The sequence below is a fragment of the Rutidosis leptorrhynchoides genome, chromosome 10 (assembly GCF_046630445.1).
Source record: "Rutidosis leptorrhynchoides isolate AG116_Rl617_1_P2 chromosome 10, CSIRO_AGI_Rlap_v1, whole genome shotgun sequence".
NCBI lineage: Eukaryota > Viridiplantae > Streptophyta > Magnoliopsida > Asterales > Asteraceae > Rutidosis > Rutidosis leptorrhynchoides.
Window position 1 is genome coordinate 236,140,272 of NC_092342.1, and position 18,512 is coordinate 236,158,783.

At 36.1% G+C, this 18,512-nt stretch overlaps 1 long non-coding RNA gene across 1 annotated transcript in view; it reads left to right on the forward strand.

Moving 5' to 3' along the window:
- Positions 1 to 10,947: 10,947 nt before the first annotated feature.
- Positions 10,948 to 18,512, forward strand: part of LOC139873330 (uncharacterized) — a 44,523-nt gene continuing 36,958 nt past the window's right edge. The window contains exons 1-2 of the long non-coding RNA XR_011767310.1: positions 10,948 to 11,240; positions 11,623 to 11,753. This is a non-coding gene — a long non-coding RNA (uncharacterized lncRNA). The remainder of the gene's footprint in view (positions 11,241 to 11,622; positions 11,754 to 18,512) is intronic.

The following is an 18,512-nucleotide window of genomic DNA, read 5'->3' on the forward strand; positions in this document are numbered from 1 at the left end:
CTAGCAAGTTAATGCGACATGCTCGCGTAACAACGATTAGCTACCGTTGTTACGGGTGCAAATCGTGTCAAACGAGTAATGTACGACGATTGTTGAGCAAGATGGAGTAGTGTGGTGAGCATGTATATATTTACGTGTTATGCCTTTTCGTTCATGATTTAACCTTTTCCGTTTTATAGAATGAAGATGAGAAACAGACACGATAACGATATCGGTGGTACAAGCGAGGACCCCGAATTCACGGCCAAAGTTGAGGCCATCTTGAAGAACTACAAGGAGGATTTCCTTGTTAGCGTGAGAAAGGTTTTCAAGGAATCGGTTGACGAGCAAATAACCAATTTAATTAATGAACGAATGAAGGCCACTGTCGATGAGGCTCTTGATGCTAGAAACATTTATCCTCGTGGTGAAGGAGGTGAAGGAAGGCGGGACTTCCACTACAAAAATTTCAAGGATACTCAACCTCCGATGTTTAATGGGGTGAGGGATCCATTGAAAAGCACTTGTTGGATCTCCGATATCGAGGGGGCGTTCCGTACCTCAAAGTGTCCTCCCGAGAAGAAGACGAGGTATGGGTCTAGCATGTTACGTGAAGAAGGCAAGTTGTGGTGGGACGATAAAATCAATTTATATGGTGAAGAGCAATGCATGAGCTAGACATGGGAGGAGTTTAAGAAGGAATTCTTCCAAGAATACCGAACTTCTTCCGACCTTGATAGAATCTAGGACGAGTTGCATCATTTGCAACAAGGTTCAATGGACTTGGTTACTCTCAAGTCTACCTTTTTGGCAAAGACTCGTTTTTTCCCAGAATACGTTGGTGACGATCACAAGCTAATGAAAGATTTCTACCGTACCTTGAACGATGAGTTAAAGGGTAAGATTAGTCAGGGAATGGCTAAGACCTTTGAAGAGCTATTCGAGTTGGCTCGGGGTTTTGAGCCGGAGGTTCCAAGGAAGGGTGATTTCACTTTTTCAAAGAGAAAGTTTGAAGGTTCGAGTCATTCAAATTTTTCAAATAAAAAGAACAAGAAAGGCTCCGAGAGCGTTAATAGTGTGAAGAAGGGTACTTCCAGGGGTTTCGGACCCACGTGTTATAATTGTAACCAAAGAGGGTACATGGCCCGTGATTGCACCAAGGCGTCGACCAAAATCACTTGCTTTAATTGTGGTAAAGAGGGGCACAAGAGGCCAGAATGCCCCGATTTGAATAATGATCATGCTAAGAAGTTAGAGAAGGCGGCGGGCACGGCTAGGGGTCGCAACTATTTGATGACCAATGAAGAAGCCAAACAATCCAACGAAGTTGTCTCAGGTACTTTTATGGTTAACTCTAATCCGGCAAGGATTTTATTTGATAGCGGTGTAAATTTGTCGTTTATGTCTCCAAAATTTGTGCCTAAACTTGATAGACTGTTAGCTAAGTTAAGTCGTCCGGTAGAAGTTGAAATAGCGGACGGCAAGATGGTGCTAGTGGTTGATGTGTGTAAAAATTGTGATGTTGTTTTTCGTGCCGAAAACTTTAAAATTGATCTTATCCCTATGACCTTGGGAGACTTTGATATCATTGTTGGTATGGATTGGCTCGATCGAAATAGAGCCGATATTGCATGCCATGAGAAATTTATCCGTGTGAAGACGCCAAGTGGGGGAGAGTTAATTATTCACGGCGATAAACGAAGAAGACTTGTGCCGATATGTTCTTTTGCACGGGCACGTCGTTTTCTTGTTAGTGGTGGCATGGCTTTTCTTGCCCATGTTGTTGATACTCGTGATGAGCCACCACCCATTCGTGAAATTCCGGTGGTTAGTGAATTCGAAGACGTTTTTTCGGACGAGTTACCGGGTGTTCCGGCGGAAAGACAAGTTGAATTTCGCATTGAGTTGGTTCCGGGAGCTACTCCCATTGCTAAAACTCCTTATCGTTTAGCACCAACGGAAATGCAAGAGTTGTTAAATCAAACCCAAGAGTTGCTTGAGAAGGGTTTTATACGACCGAGTGCATCGCCATGGGGCGCTCCAGTTTTATTCGTGAAAAAGAAGGATGGTAGTATGCGGATGTGCATCGATTATCGGGAGTTAAATAAAGTGACGATCAAAAATCGTTAGCCATTACATAGGATTGACGATTTGTTTGACCAACTCCAAGGTGCGACGTATTTCTCAAAGATTGACCTACGGTCCGGCTATCACCAAATGCGGGTTCGTGAGGAAGATATTGAGAAAACGGATTTTCGAACGCGTTATGGGCATTTTGAGTTTGTAGTAATGCCTTTTGGTCTTACGAATGCACCGGCGGCATTCATGGATCTTATGAACCGAGTGTGCCAACCTATCTTGGACAAGTCGGTGATTGTGTTCATTGACGACATACTAGTCTACTCGAAAAGTATGAACGAACATGAACGCCATTTGCGTGAAGTTTTGAAGATGTTACGAAGGGAGAAGTTGTATGCTAAGTTCTCCAAATGTGAATTTTGGCTAAGGGAAGTTCAATTCCTTGGCCACATTGTGAACAAAGACGGCATTCAAGTGGATCCGGGAAGATAAAGACGGTGAAGAGTTGGAGACAACCGACTACGCCTACGGAGGTCCGAAGTTTTCTCGGATTGGCCGGTTATTATCGTCGGTTTATTCAAGACTTTTCCAAGATCACTTCTTCATTGACGAAGTTGACCAGGAAGAATGCGAGATTTAATTGGGAGAATGAGCAAGAGGTTGCTTTTCAATTGTTAAAAGAGAAGTTGTGTCAAGCTCCGGTGTTAGTGTTGCCGGAAGGAGTGGAAGACATGACGGTTTATTGTGATGCCTCGTTAAATGGACTCGGGTGTGTTCTAATGCAAAGAGGTAAAGTCATCGCTTATGCCTCTCGACAATTGAAGGAACACGAAACAAGATATCCGAATCATGATCTTGAGTTGGCGGCGGTTGTGCATGCGTTGAAAATTTGGCGCCATTACTTGTATGGTGTCAAGTGTACTATTTATTCGGATCATAAGAGTTTGAAACATCTCTTTAATCAACGAGATTTGAATTATCGTCAACGCAGGTGGATGGATGTGGTGAAAGATTATGATTGTGAAATACTTTATCATCCGGGCAAGGCAAATGTGGTCGCGGATGCGTTAAGTCGAAAGAGTCATCACCCGGCGTTACGATTGGGATTGTTACGTATGATTATTACTAACGATTTTCTTGAAAAACTTGGTGTAATTCAAATAGAGGCTTGCGTTCACAACAATCATACGGAACGAATTGTGGGGCAATCGGAATTCATTACAATGGGTTCGCGTGGTTTGTTGTCTTTTCAAGGAAGAGTGTGGGTGCCTAAGATGGGTGATTATCGACAAGTGTTACTTGATGAAGCACATAAGTCAAAGTATTCCATTCACCCGGGCACGACGAAAATGTATCGTGATTTAAGGAAAGATTATCGGTGGCTGGGCATGAAACGTGATGTTGTGAAGTATGTTGAGCAATGCATCACGTGTTTGCAAGTTAAGGCTGAGCACCAAAAGCCGTATGGTAAGTTACAACCGTTGGAAATCCCGAAATGGAAATGGGAGCACATTACCATGGATTTCATCACAAAGTTACCTAAAAGGGCGAGAACCCAGTTTGATTCGATTTGGGTTATAGTTAATCGACTGACGAAGAGTGCTTTGTTTCTTCCCATTAAGGAAGCGATATCGTCGGAGACCTTGGCTAAGTTGTTTATCAAGGAAGTCATCTCTCGACACGGTGTTCCTATATTTATTGTTTCGGATCGAGATACTCGCTTTACATCTCGGTTTTGGGAAAAGTTTCATGAAGATATGGGTACGCAATTAAAATTAAGCACGGCGTATCATCCTCAAACGGACGGTCAAACCGAACGTACGAATCAAACTTTGGAAGATATGTTACGTGCGTGCATTATTGATTTCGGTGGTAGTTGGGATGAGCATTTGCCTTTGGTGGAATTCTCGTACAATAATAGTTATCATACTAGTATCGGGATGCCGCCATATGAGATGCTTAATGGGCGTAGATGTCGAACCCCGATTTGTTGGGGTGAAGTGGGACAAAAGGAAATCAGGAGTACCGATTTGGTTTTAGAGACGAATAACAAGATTGAGATGATTCGAGAGCATTTGAAAAAGGCTCAAGATAGGTAAAAGTCGTATGCCAATAAACGTAGATGAACGATCGAATTTCAAGAAGGTGGCATGGTCATGCTCAAAGTTTCACCATGGACAGGTATTATTCGATTTCGAAAATGGGGAAAGTTAGCTCCTCGGTTTATTGGGCAGTTTAAGGTTTTAGCTCGTGTTGGTGAAGTCGCGTATCGTTTGGAATTACCCGAAGAGCTTGCGGGGATTCATAATACATTTCATGTCTCCCATCTCCGTAAGTGTCTTGCGGATGATTCATCTTGGGTCCCATTAGACGAGATTGAGCTAAATAATAAGTTAGAGTATATCGAGGAACCGATTGCCATACTTGATGAGAAGGTCAAAAGGTTGAGGCATAAAGAGGTTAGGACTTTTAAAGTTCAATGGCGTCATAGTAAGGGTTCCGAGTTTACTTGGGAGCCCGAAGAGTTTGTGTTGGTTTAACTTCCTTCTTGTCATGCGGCTTGGATCGCGAGGACGCGCTCCGATTCAAGTGGGGGAGATTTGTAACATCCCGTTTTCCCGTACGTATCGAAAGGTACTTACTTAATCATTTGTACGTTTATAACTCGTTAGCTTGCGTAAATGTATAGATATATGTGTAGTTATACATAGATATATACTTGTTAATGTGTGCTTATACAACTTATACATGGGTTTTTTTAGCATTAAGTCTTGTGAGACTATTATTGAAGGCTAGGTGAATATAGGAAGCGGGTTTGGAATGTACAAATTAAATAACATCGAAAATTGTTTAAGGTGATCGAGCTATTCAGATGCAGCCTTAAGCCGCGCCGCGACAAAGGGGTCCGCGCCGCGGCATATAAAGCAATTCCATATCAGAAAGTGGGTTAAAAGGGATCGTTTTTCCTTCGATACGTCGCGCCGCGACAAACGGGCCGCGCCGCGGCATCTCTGCTGTTCTGACTCCGATTTCTACTCAATTTAAAAGGGTTTTAGGGGTAATTTGGTCTTTTTGCGTGTAGATTAGATTGGAGCATTAAATCACAGCCACTTATCCATTTATTTCATTTCCTTTTCTCTTTTCTTTCCAATTTCTCTCCCAAAACACAAAACCCACTTAGAATAAACTTAAGATTTAGAGGTGAAGATTTGTGGATCAATCCTAGGAGCAAGAGTTAAAGTTGTTCTCCTTGTTGTCAGCTACAAGAGGATAGTCTTGGTAAGTTCTAACCTTATGTTTTAAGTTTTAATTGGTTAATGGCTAGGGTTTTGGTTACTAGAGATTTGTATGACCCGTTTGAGGGTAAAATGGGTGAATTTAGGTTGTGTTGTTGTAATGAAACCCTAATAGCCACAATCTAGGGTTTTAGCATTATGATTTGAGGTTGTAAGTGTCAAATGGTGTTGTTAGTCACTAATGCACTTTAAGATTAATGAAAGAAGTGTAAATGGGTAAGTTTGACTTGATTGTGAGTCTAAGTAATATAAAATGGGTCAAAATGTACTAGTTGACCTAATTAGATGAAATGGGTATGGAATACCCTAAGTTTTGTGTTAATTGAAGTTAGTAGACTTTAATTCACTAGCCTTAGTGATTAAAGTCAAGTCTTGGCCATTTATGGGCGGTTGTGTGTAGTTGAGTCATTTAATGCAAATTGGGTCATTAAATGCTCAAGTAGGAGTATCGTGGTTAATCCCACTAGTTGTGAAATTGAATGTGCACTTAATGATTTAGGTACATTGCGTTGAAGCTCGGAAGTGCTAAATCATCATCCTTGTGACAAGGTGAGTGGAGTAATTATATGTATGTGTATATAGCGTATTTATTTGTGAATGTTATGGTATAAAACCATCGAGCCGGTAGTGCCATAACATGTGTGGGTTAGGATGTGAATCAACAGCCGGTAGCATCGAGTGTGAACCACGAGCCGGTAGCACTATAAACTAAGATGTGAACCACGAGCCAGTAGCATCGAGTGTGAACCATGAGTCGGTAGCACTATAAACTAAGATGTGAACCACGAGCCGGTAGCATCGAGTGTGAACTACGAGCCGGTAGCACTATAAACGAGTACGAATCAAAAGCATATGGTGTGAACCACGAGCCGGTAGCGCCATAGCGATATTGGTTAACCATATTGAGATTGTTGTTTTGTTTAGCATATTATATATATATATATATATATATATATATATATATATATATATATATATATATATATATATATATATATATATATTGAGTTGAGTATATGCTAATGAAGTGGTGTGATAATGTACGACTTGTTAGTGTTACGGGTATGTTGACATGCTATTTGAGTTACAAGTTCGTATGAGGTATTTGGTATTGTGATTGCAAATGGATAGGTTATATATATGTATGTATAATTGTTGCACTCACTAAGCATTGCTTACCCTCTCGTTGTTTATCATTTTATAGGTTCTGGCTTGGACAAGGGTAAGGGCATACGGTTGGATTAGTTGTCTCCCGTTTATGTTGACAGGGGGTGCTTTTGGTGTTAGCTTTTTGAAGTTGGTCTAACGTTTTGGGTAGTTTAGCCCCAAACCGTGCTCGAGTGTCGTTTGGATTATAAACTATCATTGTAGTGGGTCAAACTTGTATAAAACTTAATTAATGGCCTTCGTGCCTCTTTGTAAACATTTAAATTGATGTACGTTTAAATGGAACTTGTGGAATGGTTTACATATTTAATTGGCGCGTAAATGTGTATTATAAAAAAAAAATTATCGTATGGAATACGGGTTTGGGTTGTTTCATATAAATATAAGTAGCCCACTGTTCAAATTTTGTTTGTGACATTTTTTTACTTTTTTTAATTTAAACTATCGTACAGTATTGTTAGATAAATAATTGATTACATGTTTAGCAGTAGACTATAGGTCTGTCATTGGTTCGAATTGGGATTAATTTTTATTTATAGTTTATAGCATGAACATTTGTGATTCTTTTGGATCGGATGATCAACAAGAGACCAATAACAAAGTGTATGTCTATACCAAAGTGAGTTGTCATATGGTTTAATTTACTTATTTGTCGACTACATGACCTAAAACTTACCAAAACCCAACTGTTATACATTATTTCAACTAATAATAAATGCATATTGTGTCATTTAACCTATGTTAATTGACATCGAAAAACTAAATTGGTATGCTTAGGTACTTTACCTCCAACATTATCGTTAGTTGGACCGATTACCAATTTCAAATGCCAAGTATAAATTACATGTAACGAATCAGAATCAGGTATTAAAATAATAACAAGAACGATATAAATATAAATTCACACATCATATAACCTGTAAACAGCAAAATAATCGATAATAGCATATTGTCACACAGTATATAAGTTGTAGAATTACAAACCTAGGTTAAACCGTCATCACCACAATCCTAGCTTAATATTGTACGTACCCAACAAACACAATTTTTGTGATCAACAGATTATCAAAGTAAACATAGTATAATTACAAATTCAAAAGATCAAAGTTTTGGTGAAATCATAATTTCACATGTCAAAAGGAATTAAACAGCAGGCTTACTTAGCAGATTGACCGGACGAAGACAATTTTTCATTGACCATTGACGTGTTTTCATGAGAAGCTTCTCCAGGAGGAGCTGCAAAATCGTGGCCAAGCCTTCCAATCAAGAAATGTAATGCGTCAATAGTCCACTTTTGGTCCTTCTTGATAGAGCGTACATCATCCTCCACGCTAGTAACTCTGGCAGCTATATTAACACTTGTACCAGCTTCTTCTTTACCTTTGTCAACTGAATCAGGATCCACAAAACGTAAGGGGGGGGGGGGGTTCTCCACAATCAAAAACATCCTTAATTACGCCACATCAAACAGCATAGGCGTTGCCAACACTTCCATACCAGCCAGTTTCTCCTCCGTATAAACCCCTAAACTAATAGCCAACTCTGTCACATACGCCCTGCCACAAACCGCACTACTATCACTCTTTTCAGGACTTTTGTAAAGATACTGAGCCAAACACTTTTCGATATTGCACGCCTTGTTATTAACAATGAAATACATGTATTTCATGTCCTTCTGGGTAACGTGGTTAGTGCAGCTACCACGTTGAGATATGGACTCAGAAATAAGGCGATGCAGTATCTTGTAAGTTGGTTTATTGATTTTCGTGCATGAAACGTTCTTGTCGTACTCCCCGGTTCCAAAAGTTTTCCAAAACTCGTTATGGCTAAGATTAGTTGGCCATTCAGTTAAACCGGTCTCAAATTCTTCACCCTCCACTTCCTCTTTGCTATACAGATTCATAGCCACCACAAACTGTTTGAAATCAAGGTTGTGCAATTTACCACCTAAGTTGAAGCTCATTACCGGTCCTGTTTTCACCTTCTGCATTTTCATCATTTGATTATTGAAGCTGTATGTGCTGAAGAACTCCATCATCAACTTCTTGTACACCGGTCGATTGATGGAAAATAAGTTTTTCTAAGCTGGAGACAACCAATCATTGAACTGTTTATCAACCTGCAGCTTTGTTAGTGTCTTCCAATGTATGGTAGTTGGACCACTAAATTTTCTCTTCGCTACAAGACTAGTTGGTGAACTTGCAGGGTCTATGTGAGATAGAGCGTGCTTGAGCTAGAAGTGCCAAATTTTTTTATTTAGTAATATTTTGAGAATCGTTGGTGGCACTTACTGGTGCTTCTTTATCGACATTGGTGCATGTTGACACTTTTGTTATCGGTTTATTTTTGGTTTTTTTGCGTTGCTGTTGAGGTTCGGTAACAGTTCGTAGGGTTTCTGAGCCGGGTTCTTCAGGAAGAGTACATGTATTGTTTTTTGACGAGACTTTTGGTTGTTGGTTTGATTTCTTCTTGGTGGTTTTTTGTCATTTGCTAACAACTAGATGGAACTCTGATTCAACTGGTTCGAGAACATGTGTAGACACATCTGGTGTTGATTTATCTTGTGTTCTTCTATTTCTGAATTTTGGTTATTTGTGATTCGGTAACATCTGCAATTTGTTCTGGTTCGAGTGCTTGTGATTTCCTTTTTTATAGGTGTTTTTTTGTGTTTCGGTAACAATTGAAGGGATTTCTGCAATGACTGGTTTAGGAACAGCAGATAGATCGTTTATAGATGGCACACCTTTAGCTGAAGTCTGGATGTTGATACTTTTAAATGCGGGTAGTTTCTGGGGTATGTTTTTATTTGTTTGGTTATCAGAATCGAGACGTTCATTATTGGTAGTAGACTGTTGGTTGTTTTGTGTGTTGTTTTTGATCGCTTCATTTAGTTCGTTAATGGGTGGGGGCTGTTGAGATTGTTGAGGTTTAGTAACAATGGGCAACACACTCAGTGATGTCACATCTTCATTGGATAATTGGTTAGTGTGTATGTTGGGTTTGGGTGTTGTGGTTGCTTCACAAACAGTTGGCTATTTTTTAGGTTCTTGTGTTCTGTTAACAATAACAGGTGGGATAACTTCATTTGGTTTCAGAATCTTATTAGAGATGGGTGTGAACGCCTGTTGTTGTGGGTTGCCAGAAGAATCGCCGTTTGCATTTGTAACAACGTGTTGTGTTTTCTGTATTTTCGGAGTGTTTAGCTTTGGAGTTGTTTGTGGTTTACTAACAGCTGTGTCTTCAGCACCTGAATCGTTTGTTGTAGTCAAATCAATTGGTGTTGAATCCCCTTGCACAGTCTTGAACTTGCTACGAGTAATGGGTTTGTGTGCAACAGTTGGGTTTGGCGATTTTTTAACTTTCTTTGGACTTGGAGACGGCTTGTTTGATGTTGCCATTTTCTTTTGTCTTGGCATCCTGTAAAGGACTATTACACAATATTTAAGAAAGTGTTAGTAAAAAAGAAAATCTAAATGTATGCAGGAAATCAGAATAACATATGTAACATGTTGCAAGATAATGAAAATGTCAAATATAGATGGCAGTAGTATGAACTGGACTTATGATAAAAGTTAAAAGTACAAGGATTTTACATATTAGCAGAACATATGTAAAAAAAATATAAAAGTAAAATCCGAATTTCACATATGTAGTCCATATAAACAATGTATGCAATGTTCTATCACAGGATATATAAAATCGATCAAATTTTAGACATAATGATGGTATCCCAAATCAAATAAGCCCTAATCATGTCACTCCTGATCAATTAGTAAGTCTTTGATGTCTATTAGCCCTAATTGACCACTGATTTGTCCCTAATCGAACCAAAAACTAGCCCTAATCGAACCACATATTTGCCCTAATGATGTTAGCCCTAATGATTTTAACACACAGGAATCAAGTAACAAGTAATGTGAATAATAATAACAGAGTATACGATGAACATACGAGGATGAATGATGCCTCACTTACCAGTGATCAAACGAGGATGAAGGTTTAATTTGGTTGATGATCGTACTCTTCACTCTCCTAAGCGGTAGACGTTTGTTTGAATGAAAAAATAGAGCGTGTTTTCCTTTAACAAATAAACCGTAATAAAAATATAAATGTATAATGTATAAATAAATATAATTTATAATATCAAAATATTATAAAAGGAAATACACTTTTTTTTTATTTCTTGTGTTCCTTTAAATTTAAATTTAAATTAAATATACTTTATCTATAGTTTCTATTAAAATTCTAAAATGATGATGTAATAAATAATAATTTTTTAAGCATAAAAAAATTCAAAAATAAATAATAAAAATTTAAGCTACTCATGATAATGTCATTAACTTTAATTAATTTAATTAGATTAAAAATAACAATAAAAAACGCACTCTTATTTTCTTGAACCGTGTTAATTTTGTGTAACCCTAATTTAAAACCTCTCTTCCATACTTCATAATACTCCATTCCCAATTCAACCACGGAACAATTTTACTAGGAAATCCATCATACTACAATCCATAATTCTTAATACGCCCTAAATTCTTCACGATGAAACCCTATTTGAACCAATGACTCCTTTGATTTTAGGGTTGTACTTCACAATTTTGTATGTTTCAGTTTCGATTATCTAATTTCTTTTTTATTATTGTTTTCTTAAGTAGCTGGCGAACCATTTCTTCTTTTTCATCCACGAAGATTCACACAAATCTGAAACAATCAAAGGTACGCTTCTTCTGACAGATGAAAAAATTACACAATTTTCTAATTTATATAAACCTCATCTATATCCTATTATTATGTATTTGTCTATCTTTCTAGATTCGATCTCTATGTGTGCGTGTGCTAAGCTCTTTCATTTCAAAGGAACATTACTTAAACAGATTAGTATTAAGGTGTTGATTCGTTTTTTTTTTCTGAGTATTATTAGTTCAATTACCTATAATTTCAGTTTTTCCATTTAAATTTGTTAATAAATAAATTTTTACGATTAAGTTAAATTTGAGTTCATCGTTTTGTAAGTTAATGTGTTAATCTAATGTTAATTTTTTTCACTTATATATAATTGATTGTGTTTGAAGATTGAAAGTTTTTTATTCTTTTTCAGGCGTGTGTTTTGAAATTGTATAAGCTTTTAGTCTCAAAAGAGATTAAAACCATAAATGTTGAGGATAGGTTTTAGATGACGCCAGCAACAAGTCTTTGATGAAATAAGTAAGGGAAAAAGCAAGATTGAAGGTATAACTATTTTGATTTGATGTTGTTAACCGAGTTAAATGGTTTAACCATTAGGGTTTAAATTAGAAAAATGGTTTTTCATTTTATTCAAGAGACTCGTAGCAAATTTCATTATACCTTTTTCTATTTATATATCTATAGGCGTATGTTGTTATCGGTTATGATTCCAATTATTGATACAAAAGGGAGACATAATTACTCTTCTATGGAGACTACACCTGTAACTTTTAATTCAGCATCAGACTCCAAGCCATATTGATGTTGCTTGATGTTATGCGAGGTGTATATAAAATAGCTATTAAATTTTACAAGGAAATACTATTAAATACGATACAATTTTACACAAGATATTTATTTATTTATAGAATGGATATACTTAAACCTTGCTACAACACTTATAGGCAGTGTACCTAATCGTACAGTAGTGTAGTTTTTAGTAAGTCCGGTTCGTTCCACAGGGAAAATCTTTAAACAAAGCTTAACGCTATATTAGTTTACTTTTATAAAAATACAAATATATATATAAGTAATATTATTATTATAAAGGGGGGTTTTTACCGTTTAATGACCGGTTTATCGATTTTAAAATTTTAGTCGCAGTTAAAACCAAATGTAAAATATTAAATAAATAAAAGACTTAATTTAAAGTGTAAAGTAAATAACGATAATGAAATTGCGAATAATAAAAGTGCGATAAAATAAACTTGCGATAATTAAAAAGTACGATAATTAAAAGTGCAATTAAATATAATAACAATAAAATAAAATGCGATAATTAGAAGTGCAATTAAATATAAAATAAAGGGAATTAAATATGAAATAAAAGCATTATGCTTATTTAAACTTCCGTAATCATGATGTTTGACGTGTTGATTTTAGTTTTATGCCCATGGGTTAATTGTCCTTTGTCCTGGATTATTTAATATGTCCGTCTGGTTTTTGTCCATAACAGTCCATCGGTCATAAATATAAAGTGCGAGTGTCCTCGTCAAATTATTCTTATACCCGAAGTCAAATATTCCAACTAATTGGGGACTTAAACTGTAACAAGATTTTAATACTTTGTTTAATAATTACACCAGGTTATCGACTGCGTGTAACCCAAGGTTTTAATACTCTGTTATCAATTATGCCAAGTGTCCTTGTACATAATTTCACCCCTGTTTTAATAATTCTAGTGGCTATTAATCCATTCTCGTGTCCGGTTAAATGAACGATTATTCGTACATATAAATATCCCGCACATCGTGTCCGATCGAGTGTAAATGGTTATTTATAGGGACGCCCAATTGTAAATCTTTATATTAAAATTAACAAACTATCATTTAGTTAAACAAATATAAAGCCTATTAATAGCCCATAGTCTAATTTACACAAGTGTCGTTCTTTTGTCCAAACCCCAATTATGGTACAAAGCCCAATTACCCAATTTTAGTAATTAGCCCAACATCGTGATTACTTCGTTTTAAATAAGCATAATAATAACTTAGCTACGAGACATTAAATTAAAAAGGTTGAACATAACTTACAATGATTAAAAATAGCGTAGCGTTACACGGACAGAATTTCGACTTACACCCTTACAACATTCGCTAACATACCCTTATTATTAGGATTAAAATTAAAATTAAAATTAAAATATAAATTATAAATATAAATATTACGTATATAGATAGAGAGATTGATATATTATGATTTTTTGCGATCAAACTGCGTTTGCTTTTATAGGGAATTGAGTTCAGGGGGTCTCCGCGAGTCGCGGTACTTTTAGCCTTCGAACTCCGCAAGTCGCGGAGTTCGTTTTTACAGCTCATTCAGCCTTGGCTCTTTGTTTGCCAACGATTAATATAATATATATATAATTTTTAAGAATTATTTTTATATTATATTATATTCATGTGCATAGTTGACTTGTAATTTTTAGTCCGTTGCGTCGAGCGTTGAGAGTTGACTCTGGTCCCGGTTCCGGATTTTCGAACGTCCTTGCGTACAATTTAATATCTTGTACTTTGCGTTTTGAATCTTGTACTCTTGTAATTTCGAGACGTTTCTTATCAATAACTAGAACCTCTTTGATTGTATTTTGTACTTTTGAGCTTTTTGGTCGTTTGCGTCTTCAATTCGTCGAATCTGTCTTTTGTCTTCACCTTTTATTATTTAAACGAATATCACTTGTAAATAGAACAATTGCAACTAAAAGCTTGTCTTTCTTGAGGAATAATGTTATGAAATATATGTTCGTTTTTAGCATTATCAAATATTCCCACACTTGAGCATTGCTTGTCCTCAAGCAATATAGTCTTGAAATACAAGAATCACTTCTTTATTCTTCGCACTTTGTACATCAGTGATTTCTTTACGGCGGTATAAACAATGGTAGTAACGTTGTGGTTTACAGTCCTATATGACTATAAAAATTTAGATCCTTTAAGGAATTTGGATCTTTATGAAAACATTTGATCTTTTGAAAATTAAATCTAGCTTTTACCCTAGATAAGTTTTCCGGAATAACCCTTCACCGGTGTTTGCAAGTTTTTTTTGTGGGTTTGGTGGGTTTCAGATTTGAAAATTTTAGCTCAAAACTTGCGGTTTTGTGTCACCCACTTGCTAACCTTGTATTAGGAAAGCAACACGTCCAGTTTACTTGCTCTGTATATTACCTATCGATAAACTACCGTCCGGTTGTAAAGGAAAGCGTTGAACAAGCAACTGTTAAGGCAATGTCCCGTGACTTGCTTTTAATTATGGTCTATAACGTGTCGGACGCAATTACTATCCTTTGTAGGAGCAATAGTAAAGCTCACCCTTATGATTTTTTGATCTGGCACAAGGTCCTGTCTTCGACTATGCTATGCAACCACCGTTCTTACGGTTGACACCCGATTTGGTTCAGGTGACCTAATGAATTCCAGGTGAATTCCTAGGATTTGACGTTCAATGGTAATGAACGCATTGAAAATGGGTTTTCAGAAAACAAATCGGTTTATAATTTGATCAAAATATTTTCTCGTTCAAGCTCGAGTTTAGATATCATTGAATTCCATGAGTTTGAATTCTCAATCTTTAAGGTCAATCTCTAGGATTGATTAATATCAGGATTAAAAGCTGATTTTTAATCTTTAAGGAGATTATCCTTTCTGGGAATCTGATTCATTAGTCTTATCAAGCTAATTTGCACGGTGCCCTCCCCATTTTACAAGACAGATCCTCTCATGGTTAGGATAAGTCTGACCACTTGGCGACCCTGTTTGATGCTGAGGTCCGTGGATTTCCTGCTGATTTTAGAGATGACTTTTCTAGATTTTTCGTCAACCTACAGCTGGTCTAGACGACAACTTCTTGACCTAAATCAAGAAGCGCGTTTCTTTTTCGGAAGACTTTACTTCCTTTTAATGATGGAATTGATTCATCGTGTAGATCCATCTTTCTTACAGTAAATCAGGTAAAACTTTTTAGTTTAGTCCAAAGCAAAAGTATTTTCAGTTATTTGTACAAAAATATGTGACATATGTTTTGAATAACTTGGAGAATTTTCCCACACTTGGCTTTTATTTTCCTTTTTATTGTCCTCTATTCCATTTTAAATGAATTTTAACATTTTGGTTTGTTTCTCAATTTATGTCCTTTCCGAGGTAACAATAATTTCGGTGTTAACACCTAGTTTTATCGTTCATAAATATGTATAAACATGATTTTGAGTTCATTTAATTGAAAATTTTGAAAAATTTTACTAGAATTGGGTAGTCAGTATATAAGACTAGGGCTGTTCTTTATTATCAGAGAGCACTAGATTCTAATACAACTACTACTTTACTAGTATTTCTAATGGTAACCAAGTGTATAAAGTAAAAATTTTAAAATCCGAAAGAATTTAACCCCTTCCCACACTTAAGATCTTGCAATTTCCTCATTTGCAAGAAATCAGTAACAATTTAAATTATTGAGGGTGATTTGTGTGAAAATGATTAAATTTTACCAAAGTTTCCAAACATATTTGTGTTTGCTTGCTGAATGATAAATGGTGCATATCATTTGTTCATTCCGTCTTGTTGTTATATCACATTTATTTTACATCTTGTCGTCAAAATTAGTTGCTTTTGCTGAACTTAATGCCAGTCTTTGAAAATGCGTTGTTTTACCCTGTTATGTACATAAGATAAACTGCAAACATATATACATATTTTTGAAGTTTGGTATATTATCCCACATTCAAAAATTATTAAAATCTAATAATAAAAGTTAGAAAATTATAAAAACTATTACAATATTAACATAAGTATTAAATGTATCAACATTACAAATTATAAAATAAATAAAACTAAGTAGACTAGGGATGATACTGATACCAGTAGGGGTTCCATGCATAACCGTATGTGTTATAGAATGCTTCGGCTGGGTTATACGTAGGATATGGTGGTTGGATCTCTATAGACTAGGGAGGAAATACGGGCGATTGAGTATGAATATAGTCTCTACCTATTTGTTGGCAATAAGCTATGATTTGGTTTTGATGAACTTGCCAATCTTCAAATGCTCGATGTCTAGCATTTTTATACTCTTGTGAAGCTATAAACCTTTGCATTTCTGTCATTTCATTTCCCCCTCCCACATTACCTGGCTGTTGGTTTCTCTCAACCTGTGGATGTCTACCATGGTATTGTACTGCGGCGTTATTTCGCCTCTTCAAAACCTTCGCACCATGGTATACATATAAACCTATTGTATCGCGGGGTTCTGGTTCTTCGACTAATAATCCCCCCCGACTTATATCCACACCGAGATATTCAGCAATCAAAGTAATAAATATACCACCTCCTATTATGCTATGCGGTCTCATCCCCCTAACCATAGCTGATAAATAATAACCCACACAATAAGGTATACTTACAGTGCTTTGTGGGTCTCGAATACACATGTGGTAAAACAAATCCTGTTCATTTACCTTTTCCTTATTCTTACCTCTTTGTGTAACCGAATTAGCTAAAAATCTATGAATTACTCTTAACTCTGCTCTATCTATATCCAAATAAGAGTAATTTCCCCCTTTGAATCGGTGATGGCTAGTCATTTGACTCCATACACCATGCGTATCAAAATTTTCGTCTATCTTTCTACCATTTAGTATCAACCCTCTACAATCGGCAGATGCTAACTCCTCAGGCGTATATATACGTAAAGCCTGAGCCATGTCTAGTAAAGACATGTGGCGCATCGAACGTCCTAACAAAAATCTAATAAAAGATCGATCAGTTAAACTAGCTACCCGATCATTTAATTCTATACTACACAACAATTCTTCACACCATACTTTATATACAGGTCTACGCATGTTGAATAACCGTACCCAATCGTTAAAAGTAGAATTACCATACCTCTGTGCAAGTAATTCCCTAATTGGCCCGGCCAATTCTACAGCTTCTAATGGTCCCCATTCTATGACCCTAGGTACTTCAACAGCTTTAGAATGAAGAGTATGCAAACCCCTTTGGTATTTTGGATAATCTATCCAAAGTCTGTCAAATCTCAGGTTCGGGTGCAAATCTTCCAAGTGCATATCATAAAATGTCATGACTGGATGAGGTATATCTTGTTTGTAGTAGTTATCCACCTCCTGTTGTTCCGCATTCTCAGTAGGAGCATTGCGAGCTTGGGATGAAGATTCACCCCTTTCAGTCTGCAAAACACATCAAACACAATTTTTGTGCATCCAAATATGCATTAGTGTCAGCAAAATCATCAATCAAAATAATTACAATGACATGTTTAATTTATATCAAACTTAAGCTCATTTTCATATTTTCATCAAATCTACACTTTTTCAAATAAGCATATACGAAAATGTTCGCCAAGTTCATAAGCATTCAACTCAAATAACATGTCAAAATAATCATTACTAGCAATTAAACAAGTTTCAAATGGCATTATCTCTCAAAAATCAAGTTCATGAATTTTAGACTTGAAAAAGTCCACTTTAATTCTCAAAATCATGTGTAGGCTCAAAGTTTGGATCATTTAACTACCTAAACATGTTACACTACTTAATTTAGCAACAATTCATGACAAAAATCGGCCATAACCTGTTTATATCAAAAAGCCCCAAATTTGCTCAAGAACACAAACCCTATATTACTCAAAATTTGAAGTTTAAGGCTTCTAATCATGTTAAATAGGATCAATCTAGGTTATTCAAGCATAATACATAAACAATTTAAACATAATTACACTAAAAAGCATCAAAATCAAATTGGGTATAAAATTGCTCTAGAACACCAATTTTCGGATTAAATGGTGTTTAGGTGTAGAAATTTACCGTTTTTCTTGAGTAATTCCTTGATAGCATCCTTCTCAACATGATTTTAGTAAAAGATTTGATGATTAACTGTGAAAAATTGTGAATTTGGGAGGTCTTTTTCGTGTATTTTCGCAGTATTTTCGCAGTTTTTGTGGTGTGTTGGGTTGTGCAACTGATCAGTTTTGGCGTTTTATTTTTTTTTCTGTATTTTGGTCCCTCCGCGAGTCACGGTGTTTGACCCTTCAAACTCCGCGAGTCGCGGAGTTTATATTTTTTTTTTTTTAAACATCTTATACTAATTAAAACAATTAAGTAATTAATTTTAAAATTTTGTTTCCCTTGTTATTTAGGATGAGGTCATTTCGGATCGATGTCCTAGTCCGTCCTTCGACAAAATTTTAAAATTTGTCTTTTTGTAGCGATTGTTTTAAAAGCTAAGATTTTTGGTTTTTTTTTAATGTTTTTGG